At 35.1% G+C, this 14,818-nt stretch overlaps 1 long non-coding RNA gene across 1 annotated transcript in view; it reads left to right on the forward strand.

Moving 5' to 3' along the window:
- LOC141571686 (uncharacterized) overlaps window positions 1–14,818 on the forward strand; it is a 250,298-nt gene that overhangs the window by 93,349 nt on the left and 142,131 nt on the right. The gene's annotated exons all lie outside the window — the stretch shown is intronic.

The following is a 14,818-nucleotide window of genomic DNA, read 5'->3' on the forward strand; positions in this document are numbered from 1 at the left end:
TTGTATTTGCAAGTCTCTGATGTTGAAGTTTCAATGTTACTAGGACCCTACCGTGTCACCAGTTGGGACTATGCTATTTTTTCCTTTTTTTCATATTTTCCTCTAGCAAGAATTTATTAGGTTAAACATATCCAAGGCAACATTTTTCTTTTTTTTAAAGATTTTTATTAAACACATAGCTAATATGCAAAAATATATTAGTTTCAGCATTACACCATAATTATTATATATATATATGGTAGGTACCTAAAGAAGTGATCACCATGATAAGTCCAGCAACCATCTGACACTGTACCACGCTAACACAATATTATTGACTATATTCCCTATGCTGTATATTACATCCTCATGACTTACTTGTTTTATACTTGCATTTGTACCTCTCATTCCCCTGCACATTCCCCCCATTTTAATTTTTCAATTACAGTTGAAATTCAATATTATTTTATATTAATTTCAGGTGTACAGCATAGTAGTTAGACATTTATATAATTTAAGAAGTAATCCCCCTGACTAGTCAACCCACCTGGCACTATACATAGTTATTACCATATTATCGACTATATTCCCTATGCTTTACTGTACAGTCCCATGACTATTTTGTAACTACCAATTTGTAATTTTTAATCCCGTCACCATGCTCACCCTATTCCCCCAACCCCCTCCAATCTATCATCCCAACAATTTCTAGTACCCATTTGCCACTACATATAGTTACTACAATATTATTTAACTTATATTACTTATGCTATACCATATTACTTATGCTATACCATACATCCCCATAACTACTTTTTAATAACTGATTTGTACTTCTTAATTCCTTCCCATTTTTTTTACCCACATCCACAATGCCCTTCTTTTCTGGCAACCACCAAAATATTTTCTGTACCTATGAGTTTGTTTTTGTTTATTATTATTATTATTATTATTATTTTGTTATTTAGATTATATATTTAAGTGAAATCACACTGCATCTGTCTTTCTCTGTCTGATACTCCACTCAGCACAGTATCTTCCTTCCAGGTCCATCTATGTCACTACAGAGGGCAAGAACCCATTTCCGTCTATGGCCAAGCAATATTCCATTGTATATATGTACCACCTCCTCTCTATCCAGTTTTCCAGCAACGGACACCCAGGCACCTCCACGTCTTGTCCATTGTAAACAATGCTGCGATGAACATATGGATGCACATGTCCCCTTGAAGCGGCATTTTGGGTTTCTTCAGATAAATACCCAGAAGTGGGATTACTGTGTCCCTTTTTGTCTGTTGTTATAGCCTTTGTTTTAAAGTCTATTTTGTCTGGTATACATATTGCTACAACAGCTTTTTGTTTGTTTCCATTTTCATGAAATATCTTTTTCCATCCCTTTACTTTCAGTCTGTGTGTATTTCAATCTAAAGTGAGTCTCTTGTAGGCAGCATATGTAAGTGTTATGTTTTCTAATCCATTCAGCCCACCTATATCTTTTGATTGGAGCATTTAATCCATTTATATTGAAAGTAATTGTTGGTAGATACGAGGTCTGACAAATAAGTTCATGAACTTGTTGTAATAATGTTGCTAACATTTTCTGATATCAGAGGAAATATTAATTACGAATTTGTACCAACTGGACAGTTAACCAACTTTACTATTTCGAAGTGTTGAAAATGCTGCTCGAAAAAGTTAGACGACCTGAACTTTTCACCAACAAGTTATGGCTCTTGCATCACAACAATGCACCAGCTTACAGGGCACTGTCTGGGAGAGAGATTTTAGCCAGTAAACAAATCACTGTATTGGAACACCCTCCCTACTTACCTGATCTGGCCCCCAATGACTTCTTTCTTTACCTGAATATAAGGGAAATATTGAAAGGAAGACATTTTGATGACATTCAGGACATCAAGGGTAATACGAGGACAGGTCTGATGGCCATTCTAGAAAAAGAGTTCCAAAATTGCTTTGAAGGGTGGACCAGGCCCTGGCATTGGTGCATAGCTTCCCAAGGGGAGTACTTCAAAGGTGACCATAGTGTATTCAGCAAGAGATATATAGCACGTTTTCTAGTATGAGATTGCAAACTTAGTTATCCAACATTGTAAGTAGCTACTGCCATTTTATTATGCATAATTTTGATTTTTTTTTTCTATCTTAAAGAAGTCCCTCTAACATTCCTTGTAATACTGGTTTGATGGTGATGAATTCCTTTAGCTTTTTTTTTGTCTGGGATGTTTTTTATCTGTACGTCAATTTTAAATGATAACCTTGGTGGGTTCAGAATCCTTGGTTGTAGGTCCTTGCTTTTCATCATGTTGAATAGTTTGTACTAATCCCTTCTGACCTACAAAGTTTCTGTTGAGAAATCAGCTGACAATCTTATGGGGGCTCCCTTATTAGTTACTAGTTGCCTTTCTCTTGCTGCTTTTAGGATTCTCTCTTTGTCTTTAACCTTCGCCACCCTAATTATAATGTGTCTTGGTGTGGGCCTGCTTGGGTTCATCTTGTTTGGTACTCTGTGCTTCCTGAGCTTGTATGTCTATTTCCTTCACCAGGGTAGGAAAGTTTTCAGTCATTATTTCTTCAAATAGGCTCTCTATATCTTGCTGTCTCTCTTCTCTTTCTGGTACCCTTATGATATGAATGTTGTAATGCTTGATGTTGTCCAAGAGGTCTCTTAAACTATCCTCATTTTTTAAAATTCTTTTTGTTTTTGCTGTTCCAATTGAGTGTTTTTTTTCTACCTTATCTTTGAAGTCACTAATTCAATTCTCTCCTTCATCTAGTCTGCTGGTGATTCCTTGCAGTGCATTCTTCATTTCAGTTATTGTATTCTTCACTTCTGAATCATTCCTTTTTATTGTTTCTGTATCTTTTTTTATGCTTGCTATCTCTCAGCAAAAAGCCTGGACACCCTGAGGCCTGCTTCCACCTGCTGACTCTGTTAAGTTTCTTTTCAGCCACTAAAAAAGCCTCATGCAGTATGCAAGTTAGGTGACATGGGGTCTCAGGGAGTCACTAGAGTGGGAAGACTTGTGGTCACAGGTTAATGTAGACTCTGGTTTGGTGCCAGTGCTGAGCCTGGAGCTACTTAACAAAAGTCTCAGAGCACACGATGGCTAGTTGTTGCCCACCTGGAGCCTATGGACTCTGACAATTTTCCAAGAAAGAGTGCAATGTGGGGGAAGCTGGCTGCTCATGAGAAAGTACCTCTGGCTTTGGGGGAGTTAGTTGAGCCAGGGTACCAGTGGAGCTCACCAGGCCAATCAGATTCAAATTTGGCTGTGGTAGGAATAGGGCTCAACAAAGGAAATCGTGCCCACCTTCTGACTGCACGGGAGGAAAACCACACACAGGGAAAATGGTGACTGTCCTCTAGCCCTTGCCACAAAGCCACACCCCTCAGTCTCCACTTCCCCCCCCACCCCATATGCCTCCAATGACCCCCAAGTCTCTTTCCCTCGTCAGGAGCCCTGGGTGAGTGCCCGGGAGAGACTCTGTGAGTGGGCTGTTTAAGAGGATATCTGTATTTCTTGCAGCCTTCCATTTCACCTGGATGATCAGAATCCCCACTGGTTTTCACAGCCAGATGTTGTGGGAGCTCCTCTTCCCGGCACCAGTATTCTAGGCTGGAGATCCTCGTGTGGGACTGGGGTTCCTCCTTCCTCTTGGCAAAACTTCTGTGGCCAAGATATCCCTCCCAGTCTCAACGCCCCATGGAGGCTTGGAACTAGCTTGTTTCGTGTCTCCATCCTTCCTACCAGTCTTGATGTGGCTTCTTCTTTATAAAAATTGTGTCCAGCCAGACTTCAGATGGTTCTCCAGGGTGATTGTTCTATAATTTAGTTGTAATTTTAATATGTTCATGGAAGGAAGCAGACACAGTGTTTATCTACTCTGCCATCTTGGATCTTGCCTGGGACTATGTTTTAAACTAGTTTTTTGTTCACTGTCTCTGAATTTTGTGGATAATGTGAATTTGGGTCTCATCCCAATGCAGTTTATCGGCTTGGGTTCTGTTTTGTTGAGGACCGTTCCTCCTACCTATGGCCCAGGCAGGGTATCTGTCTTCAAATCAGTTTGAAGTTTTTGTAGTCTCTTCAAGGATGTAGTTTTCAAATCAGTTGGGTAAATACCCTGGGAGAGTGATTGTGGGATCATGTGACAAGACTCCTTTCAGCTTTGTAAGAAAGCTCCAAACGGTCTTCCAAACTGGTTGTAACATTTTGCAGTCCCACCAGGAAGGAATAAGAAAGGCTTTTGCTCCACAGCCTTGGCAGTAATTAGTATTTCAAGTTTTTTGGATTTTAGCCATTCCAATAGCATGTAGTAGCATCTCATTGCTGTTTTATTAGTATTTCCTTAATGACATAAAACATCAAGAATCTTTTCATACTCACATTTGCCACCTATATATCTTCCTTGGTGAGGTTTCTGTTCATATCTTTTCCCTTTTCAAAATTGAATTGGTAATTTTCTTACTGTTGAGTTTTAAGCATCCTTTGTATATTTTGGATACAAGTTTTTTTGTTTGTTTGTTTGTTTGTTTGTTTTTTTAATCAGATAAGTGTTTTGCAAATATTTTCTCTGAGCCTGTGGCTTGTCTTTAAATTCTTATAACAATTTCTTTACAGAAGTTTTTAATTTTTGAAAATTAATTTAATTGTGATACAATACCTATAACATAAAATTTACCTTTTCAACTATTTGAAGTGTACAGTTTAATGCCATTGAGTATATTCACAATGTTGTACAGCCATCACTACCATCCATTTTCAGAACTGTTTTCACCTTGCAAAATTGAAACTCTGTACACTTAAACCATGTTTCCCATTTTCCCCTTCCCTCATCCCTTGACAACCACCATTCTACTTTTTATAAATTTGACTACTTTACGTACCTCATATAAGTGAAATCATAAAGCATTTTTTCTTGTGTGACTAGCTTATTTTATTTATAATGTCTTTAAAATTCATCCATGTTGTAGTATGTGTCAGAATTTATTTTTAAGGTTGAATAATATTCCATTGTATGTATATACTACATTTTGTTTAATCACTCATCTGTGATGGACACTTGGGCTGCTTCCGTGTTTTAGCTATTGTGAATAATGCTGCTGTGAAACAGAGTGTTTAAATATCTCATTGAATACCTGCTTTGAATTATTCTGGGTATGTACCCAGTAGTGGAATTGCTAGATCATATGATAATTCCATTTTTAATTTTATGAGAAAGCTCCATATTGTTTTCCATAGAGGCTGCACATTTTGCATTCCCTTCACTGTGCACAAAGGTTCTAATTTCTCCACATTCTCACTAACAGTTGTTATTTTCTGATTTTGGCTTTTGTTTTGTATTTTTGATAGCAGCCATCTTAATGGGAGTAAAGTGACATCTTATTGTGGCTTTTGATTTTCATTTCCCTAATAACTAGTAATGTTGAGCACCATTTCATGTGTTTATTGGTCACATGCATATCTTCTTTGGAGAAATATCTATTTGAGTACTTTGTGCATTTTTAAATTGCATTGGTTGATTTTTGGTTGTTGTATTGTAGGAACTTTTTAATATATTCTGGACACTGACCCCTTATTAAATAAATAATTTGCAAATATTTTCTTGCTTTGCATGCCTTTTCCCTTTGTTGTTTGTGTCCTTTGATGCACAGATGTTTTTAATTTAATTAAAGTCCAATTTATCAATTCTTTTTCTTTCCTGGGTTATGCTTTGAATGTTGTATCTAAAAACTCATCACCACCAAACACAAGGTCATGTAGATTTTCTAGTTTTTTTCCCTCAAGAAGTTTAAAGTTTCGTATTTTACATTTATATATGCCATATATTTTGATTTATTTTTTGTGAAAGGTGAAAGGTTTAAGTTCACTGCTGGCATATGGACATCCAAATTTTCCAGCACTGTTTATTTAAAAGGCTATCCTTTCTCTATTAAATTGCCTTTTTGCCTCTGTCGAATTTCATTTTACTATACTGGTAGATCTATTTCTTGACTTTCTATTCTTTTCCTTGATGTAAGTGTTTATTATTTGGCTAATACTATGATGTCTCGATTACTGTAGTTTTGTAGTAAATCTTAAAATAGAGAAGTGTGAGTTCGCAATTTTTTTCTACTTCTTTAGGATGCATTAGCTATTCTAGGTCTTTGCCTTTCTATATGAACTTTAGAATCAGTTTGCTTATATCTACAAAATATCTTGCTGGGATCTTAATTGAGATTACGTTTAATCTATAGATCAAGTTGGCAAGAATTGACACTTTGACAACATTGAACGTTCCAATTCATTTACACAGAATATCTCTCCACTTTGTCCTATGCAAGGATGGAAAAAATCTTGTCTAGCTCTAAGCTTTTCTTTCTTTTTTTTTTCTCTAGGTAGCCAACTTCCAGGTCCCTTTTTAGTCCTGGGCGTAAGGCCTCAAGTCCAATTTATATCCTATGTTAAAATCCATGTCTCTAAGGTATATATAATTTCTTGCCCACTCCCTCAACCATGGTTTCCTTCAACTAATACTCATTAATATATCTCTGAATGCTCCAGCAGACCAGATTTATTTTACTTGATTTATGATACTTTTACAGACTTATCCTGTGGGCTTTTAAAAGTGCTGATCCTTTTCCCTTGGATCTCTGCCTTCTTCTATATACTCATCTTTAAATCTGAGTTTAGACATGATAATCTCAGTGAGGCATCTTCTGACTCCCTAATTAGGTTGAAGTTGCTCAGTTGTGTACTCCATGGTCTGTGTATATTCTAATGCTTAGATACCAGCAGTAGAACCCAAACTAACTTGGAAAAGAATATTTATTTAGTAAACATCTTAAAAGGCACATTCCTTTTTTAAATCCATTTTTATTCCTTCCATCCTCTGTCAATACCAACCACAGCTTTTTAAATATGCTTCTCATCTCAAAACCCTGAGACAAATCTTTTAAGTCCCAGGAACTATTAGTTCTGAAGCCAACACCTTCTGCTCTTAGTTCCCCAATACGTTAGTGAACTTATTTACCATTCCTTACGCTCTTATTATTTCCTCTTCTGCCCATTCTCTGAATCAAAGAGCCAAAAAACATGTCTTGTAATATTCAACATCCTTATGGAGTTGGAGAGGACAAAGATTTGCCTGGGCACACCCACACTGCTTTTCAAGTATTGGCTCTGTCTGCTTTCTCCATTGCCATGTTTCCATTATCCAGGAAAATATCTCTAACAGAGCAGGCACTCAATATTTGTTCAATAAATGAGAAAATGACCTTTTCTTTACATCTAACATTAAATGTTGGCATTTTCTCAAATATGCATTACTTGGATAAGACTTTTTAAAATGCCTTTTGGTCTTTTATTCATTTAAACATACATTGCATCTTTCTATAAGCAAGTAACAAAAATTAGCTCATATTTTGTAAGTTGGTTTTTCCACTCCATCATTAAGTCATTTTATTATGTCAATGAAAATAAATCTACACAATTATCTTAACAACTACATGTATAACAATTCTCTATTCTACTTTACCAATTTCTTAATTTTTGAAGGGTAGGTTGTTTGTAACTTTTCAATATTATAAACTGTGCTATTTTGAATAATCTTTTGTATGCATCGTTGCCCTTGTTTGAGAATTTCCTGAGGATAAATTTCTAGATTTAAAATGCCATGCTGAAGATTGTGCACAGTTTAAATTGTAATGCATTTTCTAGGCTGTCCTCCAGAAAATTTATATAAGTTTGTCCTCTCACTAACAGCAATCTGAGTTTCCTTTCCCTTACATTCTTGGTAACTGTAGGTATCTTTTAATTTTTTTATCTTTGCCAAACTGATAGGTGATAAACAGCTATCACATTTTTTTAATTTCACTTGCTTTTTTTTTTTTTTTTTTTTTTGGTACGTGTCAGGGAAGTTGAATACTTTTCCATGCACTTAGCAGATATTGTAATTTTTTTTCTTTTCTTAACGAACTTTAGTTCCTATTTGGTGTTCATCACTTCCTCACTAATTTTTAAAGAACTTAAAAAAATTATCCTTAATAACTTTTTCTTTTTTATATATGTTTAATGTTGTAAAGATTTTCTTAAGTGTCACTTCTCCTATAAATCTTCCAGTGACTCAAAATAACAAGGAAGCCCAAGCAGCCACATGCAGAGGCCACATGTACATGTTTTGACTGGCAGTCCCAGCGGAGGTTTCAGTCCACAGCAAGTGTCACCCAGAAGTCATATGAGTGAAGAAGCCATCTGATGACTCTAGCCCCCAGACATCAAGGCATCTTCAGCCAACGAGTCTTCCCTCCTGAGATCTCAGATATCATGTGTTAGAAACATGTTGCTCCTAAAGTCTCATATCCAAATTCCTAACTCATAGAGTATGTGAGCATAAACAAACTGTTGTTTTAGACCACTAAGATTAAAGTGGCTTCTTTCACAGCAATAGTAACTGGAATAAGAGTTATTCATATTTTAAACCATATCTAAATTTCCAGTCTCATTATCTGACACTATCCTCCTTCTAAGGAGCATGTCAGTCTGGCATACGTGGCCCCAAGCCACTTTGTCTTCAAAGAAAATGTTCTCTCTCAAATTCTCTTCAAAGAACATAGGATAGCACCATTTTCTGGACCTTAAACTACTGAAGGAATTAAGGAAATGGTCTTTTTTTTTAAAACTGAGTTGATTAGATTATTCACCACGGAATTTGGATTTCGGGTGATGAGATACTGAATTAATTGGCAATAGAATAGAAAAAAAAAAAAGGAAATATAGTTCAGTTATAAGTAACAGAGGTCCTGAAACTTCCCTAGTTGCTACACTTTTTTGTTTCCAAATGTTTAGGTATTCCTTGGATTCACAGCATATGTATAATTAAAATATTATAGTTCACTTATACTAACTTAAGACACTTTCCATTTTCTTGCTACTTACCATCCTCAACTTTACTCAGATCTTATGCTTCAGTTATTGAGAATTTATTTTACTTATACTGTTCTCCCTCTCTGGAATACAAACTATAATGCTCAAATATTAGCTTTTTTTGTAAATACTGAATTTCTAAAGCACAATTTATGATTTTATCTCTAGTGATTTCACTGCATTCCACTCATACCTTTAGAATCAATTCACCCACAGGATTTTAATCATTTGCGTATATGTTTCTTCCCTCACTAAATGGAACACAGACAGCATAAGTGTCACAGATAATCACACACAGTGTCAAATATGAGAATTTTGTCTTTATCCTATGACCTATTAAGTTGCATGTGATTTTTATAATTCTACCAAAGAGAGTCAGTCCTAGGAAACAAGACACATTTCATTCTCTGCTCCGAATAGATGGGAAATTAGTATTTATTAGTTCATCACGTTCCAGATATACTCAAAACCACTTCTATCCAGCAAAAAGGATGACTGAAACATAAGCCTATTTGAAAATCCCTACCACCCAGCAACAACAGAGAAGCCCAAATGGTGACAAGCTTATGGGTGGCCAATGCCACAACAGGAGTAACCATTTCGAGGAAGGTGAATAATTTACTTTCAGTTGCTGTATATAATTGGTTGTTATCCTAATTTCTAAATATTTACAAAATATACACCATCATTTGTTTCTATCAGCTGCTATATAAATACCAATTGGGTAACTTTTAAACACAGGGAGTTATAAAATGAAAGATGCTATAGTAATACTGAGAATTATTGTCTTCCTGAAAAGCAAAATAGTCCGGATATAAGTTTACAGTGATTTCTGATGATAGACAACTCTCTTCTATCCTGTACAGGAAGGGAGGAAAAGTGAGTCTCATACAAATGAATGGGCAGAGTTTATAACATAAGTAAAATGTAATAAAATACAGAGATCTAAACACATAGGAGGAGAGAGGCATGCATTAGTATTAAGTAGCAAGGAAAATTATATTTCAGGGAGCATAAAAGTAAGCAAAATTCATAGTTAAGAGGAAATTAGGAGAGTATGCATAAAGTGGAATAGAAACATAAAGAATAATGTAAGTTGTGTTGGTTTTCTGAAGCATCAAATTATGAACTAGCTAGGTTATAATTTCTTTCCATCCTGCAGTAAGAAATGACATAGCAGGAGATAAAGACTTTTCAACTTCCATAGAATATTTACATTTAGAAATGAAATATGTAAGGGAATTTATTCTATTTAGAAGAAAAATAGAATTTTAAATATGGCATCATGAAGCTAGATTTGAAATATTAATAACTGATTTGCATTCACCTCTCTGGAAAACTATAAGCAACAAAATTTCCATGAAGCTCCAGGGGTTTGAAATAAGCTTAGAAAGCTACTAGGGCATGGCACATTACTGCAAAATCTTTGAAGACTATAAGCACCAAGAAGGGAAGGAGAAGGCTGTGTGATCTAAAAGGGAATAATGAAAAGAAATAGGAGGAAATTGAGCAAAGGGAACTTTATCCTACCATCCAAAAAATTGTCCAACAGTGACAGGGAAACAGAGCCCCAAGGAAGTGCTAAAATCTTGATGACATGAATAATTTTAACTACTCTGAATCTAACTGAATAATCTCTTTAAAAATCATGCAAAAAACACTGCCTAGGCTTGGTTAGAGAGGCACCATGTAGCCAGTATTATTTTTCACTGATTTGTAGCATCCATAATGGACTACATTCACATATCTTATGCACTTATTACCATTGTATCTAGAAAATATGACTGCATAGCATATGGGGGAAAGCAAAAGAGAATCATTCATTTCAAAATTGTAGAGCTAAAGGACAACTTTATGACCCAATTCGCTCATTTCAAATTAAATAACAATAACAAACCAACCAGTCAAATAAAAACAAACAAAAACAGAAAAAAAAATCCAAAAATAATGCTTGAGAATAAGTGACTGAATTTGATCATGGTAAGGCCAACACTAGGACCCACGTTTCTGACATAAGATATAGTTCTCTTTCTAACTATACTTTCTTGGCCAACTAAGAGCTTCCATTAACTGCTTAGAAATTGGTCACCAGACACAGTTTAGGCTTTCTCTCTTCCTGAATTTAATTTGTCTAATACAGCAAATCTCCATGGACAGAGCTTCTTAGCACGGCTTAGAGCAGGACATGAAAACTCAGATGCTACTGGGACCAAACTGGTAATATAAAGTTACAAAGATGTTTCTATGTTAAATGAACTGAAGTAATTCTCATTTTCTACAAAGAAATATATATGTGATATTTTTTAAACATGGTACTATCATGATTGTCTTTTTTATAATTTTTATTGAATTTATGGGGGTGTCATTGGTTAGTAAAATTATATAGGTTTCAAGTGTATGTACAATTGTATAGTATATCATCTACGTATCTCATTGTGTGTTTGCCACCCAGAGTCAGTTCTCTTTCTGTCACCATACATTTGACCCCCTTTATGTTTTTCTACTACCCCCCTCTCTCCTTACCCTCTGGTAACCACTAACCTGTTGTCAGTGTCTATGAGTTTTTATTTGCTTTATTCGTTTGTTGCTTTCGGTTTTATATTCCACATATGAGTAAAATCGTATGTTTCTTGATTTTTTTCTGACCCATTTTACTTAGCATGATAATCTCAATATCCATCTATGCTGTCACAAATGGCAGTATTTCATCGTATCTCTGTACCACATCTTATTTACCCAAGAATCTATTGGAGGACACTCTGGTTCTTTCCATGCCTTAGCCATGGTGAATAATGCTGCAATGAATACAGGGGTGCAAATATCTTTACAGATAGGATAAATGTTTTCAGATTTTTCGGGTAGATATCCAGAAGAGGGATTGTTGAGTCATATGGTAATTTGATTCTTAATTTTTAGAGAAACTTCCATACTGTTATCAATAGTGACTGTACCAATTTACATTCCTACCAGGAGTGTATGAAGGTTCCTTTTCTCCACAACCTCTTCAAAACTTGTTACTACTTGTCTTGTTGATGATAGCCATTCTAACAGGTGTGAGGTGGTATCTCTCAGTGGTTTTGATTTGCATTTCCCTAATAGCTAGTGAAGTTGAGTCTCTTTTAATATATCTGTTGGCTATTTTTATGTCTTCTTGGGAGAAGTGTCTGTTCAGGCCCTCCACCCATTTTGTAATTGGATTGTTTTTTGTTGCTGTTGTTGAGTTGTGTGGGTTGTTTTTATATTTTGGATATTAGCCCCTTATTGGAGATGTTGGTCGCAAATATATTCTCCCATTTGGTTGGTTGCCTCTTTGTTTCATTGATGATTACTTTTACTATGCAGAAGCTTCTTAGTTTGATATAGTCCCATTCATTTGTTTTTGCATTTACTTCCCCTGCCTTTGAGGTCAAATTCATAAAATCTTCTCTGAACCCAACTTCTATAAGTTTAGTAACTATGCTTTCTTCAATGCAATTTTATTATTCCAGGTCTAATATTTAGGTCTTTGAACTATTTTGAGTTAATTCTGATATATATTGACAGATAGCAGTGTATGGTTTCATTCTTTTGCAAGTCGTTGTCCAATTTTCCCAGAGCCATCTATTGAAGAGGCTTTCTTTTCTCCATTATATGTTTTTGGCTCCTTTGTTGAATACACACACACACACACACACACATATATATACAGATACATATATACATATACATATATACATATACATACACACACACACACACACACACACACACACACACACACACATACACACACAGTATTTGATCAAACAGCATGGTATTGGAAGAAAAACAGACACACCAATAGAAGAGAATTGAGAAGCCAGAAATATGAGGTATGATCGTTAAGTTTGAGAACTTGTTGCAGTGATGTTGTTAGCCTTTTTTTTTTATATCAGAGGGATGATTCATTATGAATTTGTACCAACTGGACAAGCACTTAAACAAATTTACTGTTTGGAAATGCTGAAAAGGCTGCATGAAAAAGTTAGACAAAAACACCCTGAACTTTTCACCAAAAATTCATAGCTCTTGCATCACAACAATGCACCAGCTCACACAGCACTGTCTGTGAAGGAGTTTTTAGCCAGTAAACAAACAGCTGTATTGGAACACCCTCTCTACTCCCCTGACCTGGCCCCCAATGACTTCTCTCTTTACACAAAGATAAAGGAAATACTGAAAGGAAGATATTTTGATGACATTCAGGAAATCAAGCATAATATGACAACAGCTCTGATGGCCATTCCAGAAAGAGTTCCAAAATGGCTTTGAAGGGTGGACTAGGCACTGGCGTCAGTGCATAGCTTCGAAGAGGTGTACTTCGAAGGTGACCATAGTGATATTCAGCAATGAAGTATGTAGCACTTTTTCTAGGATGAGTTCGCGATCTTAATTGTCAGACCTTGTATGTTGGTTTTTCCAATCCATGAATACAAAAATACGTTTCCATTTCTTTGCCTCTTCTTCAATTTGTTTTAATAATGTCTTATAGTTTTCAGTGTGTCAGCCCTTCATATTCTTTGTTAAGATTATTGCTAGGTATTTAATTCTTTTTTTTGCAATTGCAAAAGGAATTGTTTGGGTTTTTTTTTTTTTTAATTTTCCAAAATTTCATTGTTTTTATATAGGAATGCAATGGATTTTTGTACATTGATTTTGTATCCTGGAACTTTGCTGTATTTGTTTATTGTTTCTAATAGTTTTTTGTAGAGGTTTTTGTTTTGTTTTGTTTTGTTTTATCCAGGGTTTTCTATAGAAAGAATCATGTTATCTGTATAAAGTGACAAACTGACTTCTTCATTCCCAATTTGGATTCCTTTTATTTCTTTCTCTTGCCTGATTTCTCTGGTTTGGACTTCCAATACTATGTTGAATAACAGTAGTGACAGGTGGTATCCCTGTCTTGTTCCTAATTGTAGAGGGAAATCATTTAGTTTTTCACCATTGAGTATGATGTCAGCTGAGGGTTTGCAGTATATATGGACTTTATTATAATGAGGTACTTTCCTTCTGTAACCATTTTATTAAGTGTTTTAATCATAAATGGATGTTGTATCTTGTCAAATGCTTTTTATGCATCTGTTTATGTGATCATATGATTTTTTTCCTTTATTTTACTTATGTAGTGTATCATATTGATTGATTTTCATATGTGGAACTATCCTTGCACCCCTAAAATGAACCCCACTTGATCTCGATGTATAATCTTTTTAATGTATTGTTATATTTGATTTGCTAGTATTTTGTTTAGGATTTTTGCATCTGTATTCATCAGAGATATTGGTCTGTAGTTTTCTTTTTTTGTGTTATCCTTATAAGGTTTTGGAATAGGGTAATGTTGGCCTCATAAAATAAGTTAGGAAGTATTGCCTCTTCTTCAATTTTTGGGAAGACTTTGAGGAGGATAGGTATTAAATCCTCTTTGAATAATTGGTAAAATTCACTAGTGAAGTCATCTGGTCCCGGACTTGCTTTTGGGAAGGTTTTGGATGATTATTTCAATTTCCTTACTGCTTATTAGTCTATTTAAATTTTCCAGGTCTTTGTGATTCAGTCTAGGAAGGTTATATATTTCCAAGAACTTGTCCATTTCTTCTAGGTTATTGAATTTGGCGGAATATCATCCTTCATACTATTCTTATATGATCCTTTGTATTTCTGTGGTATCTGTCATAACCTCCTCTTTCATTTCTGTTTTTGTTTATTTGTTTCTTTGCTCTTTTTTCCTCAATGAGTCTAACTGAGGGGTTGTCAATTTTATTAATCTTTTCAAAGAACCAGATTTTTGTTGCATTAATTTTTTCTGTTGTCTTTTTGTTCTCTATTTCATTTACTTCTGCTCTAATTTTTATTATTTCATTCCTTCTGCTGACTTTGGGTTATATTTGTTCTTC

The sequence above is a fragment of the Rhinolophus sinicus genome, chromosome 2 (assembly GCF_057876585.1).
Source record: "Rhinolophus sinicus isolate RSI-liver-muscle chromosome 2, RSI-T2T, whole genome shotgun sequence".
NCBI classification, from domain to species: Eukaryota; Metazoa; Chordata; class Mammalia; order Chiroptera; family Rhinolophidae; genus Rhinolophus; species Rhinolophus sinicus.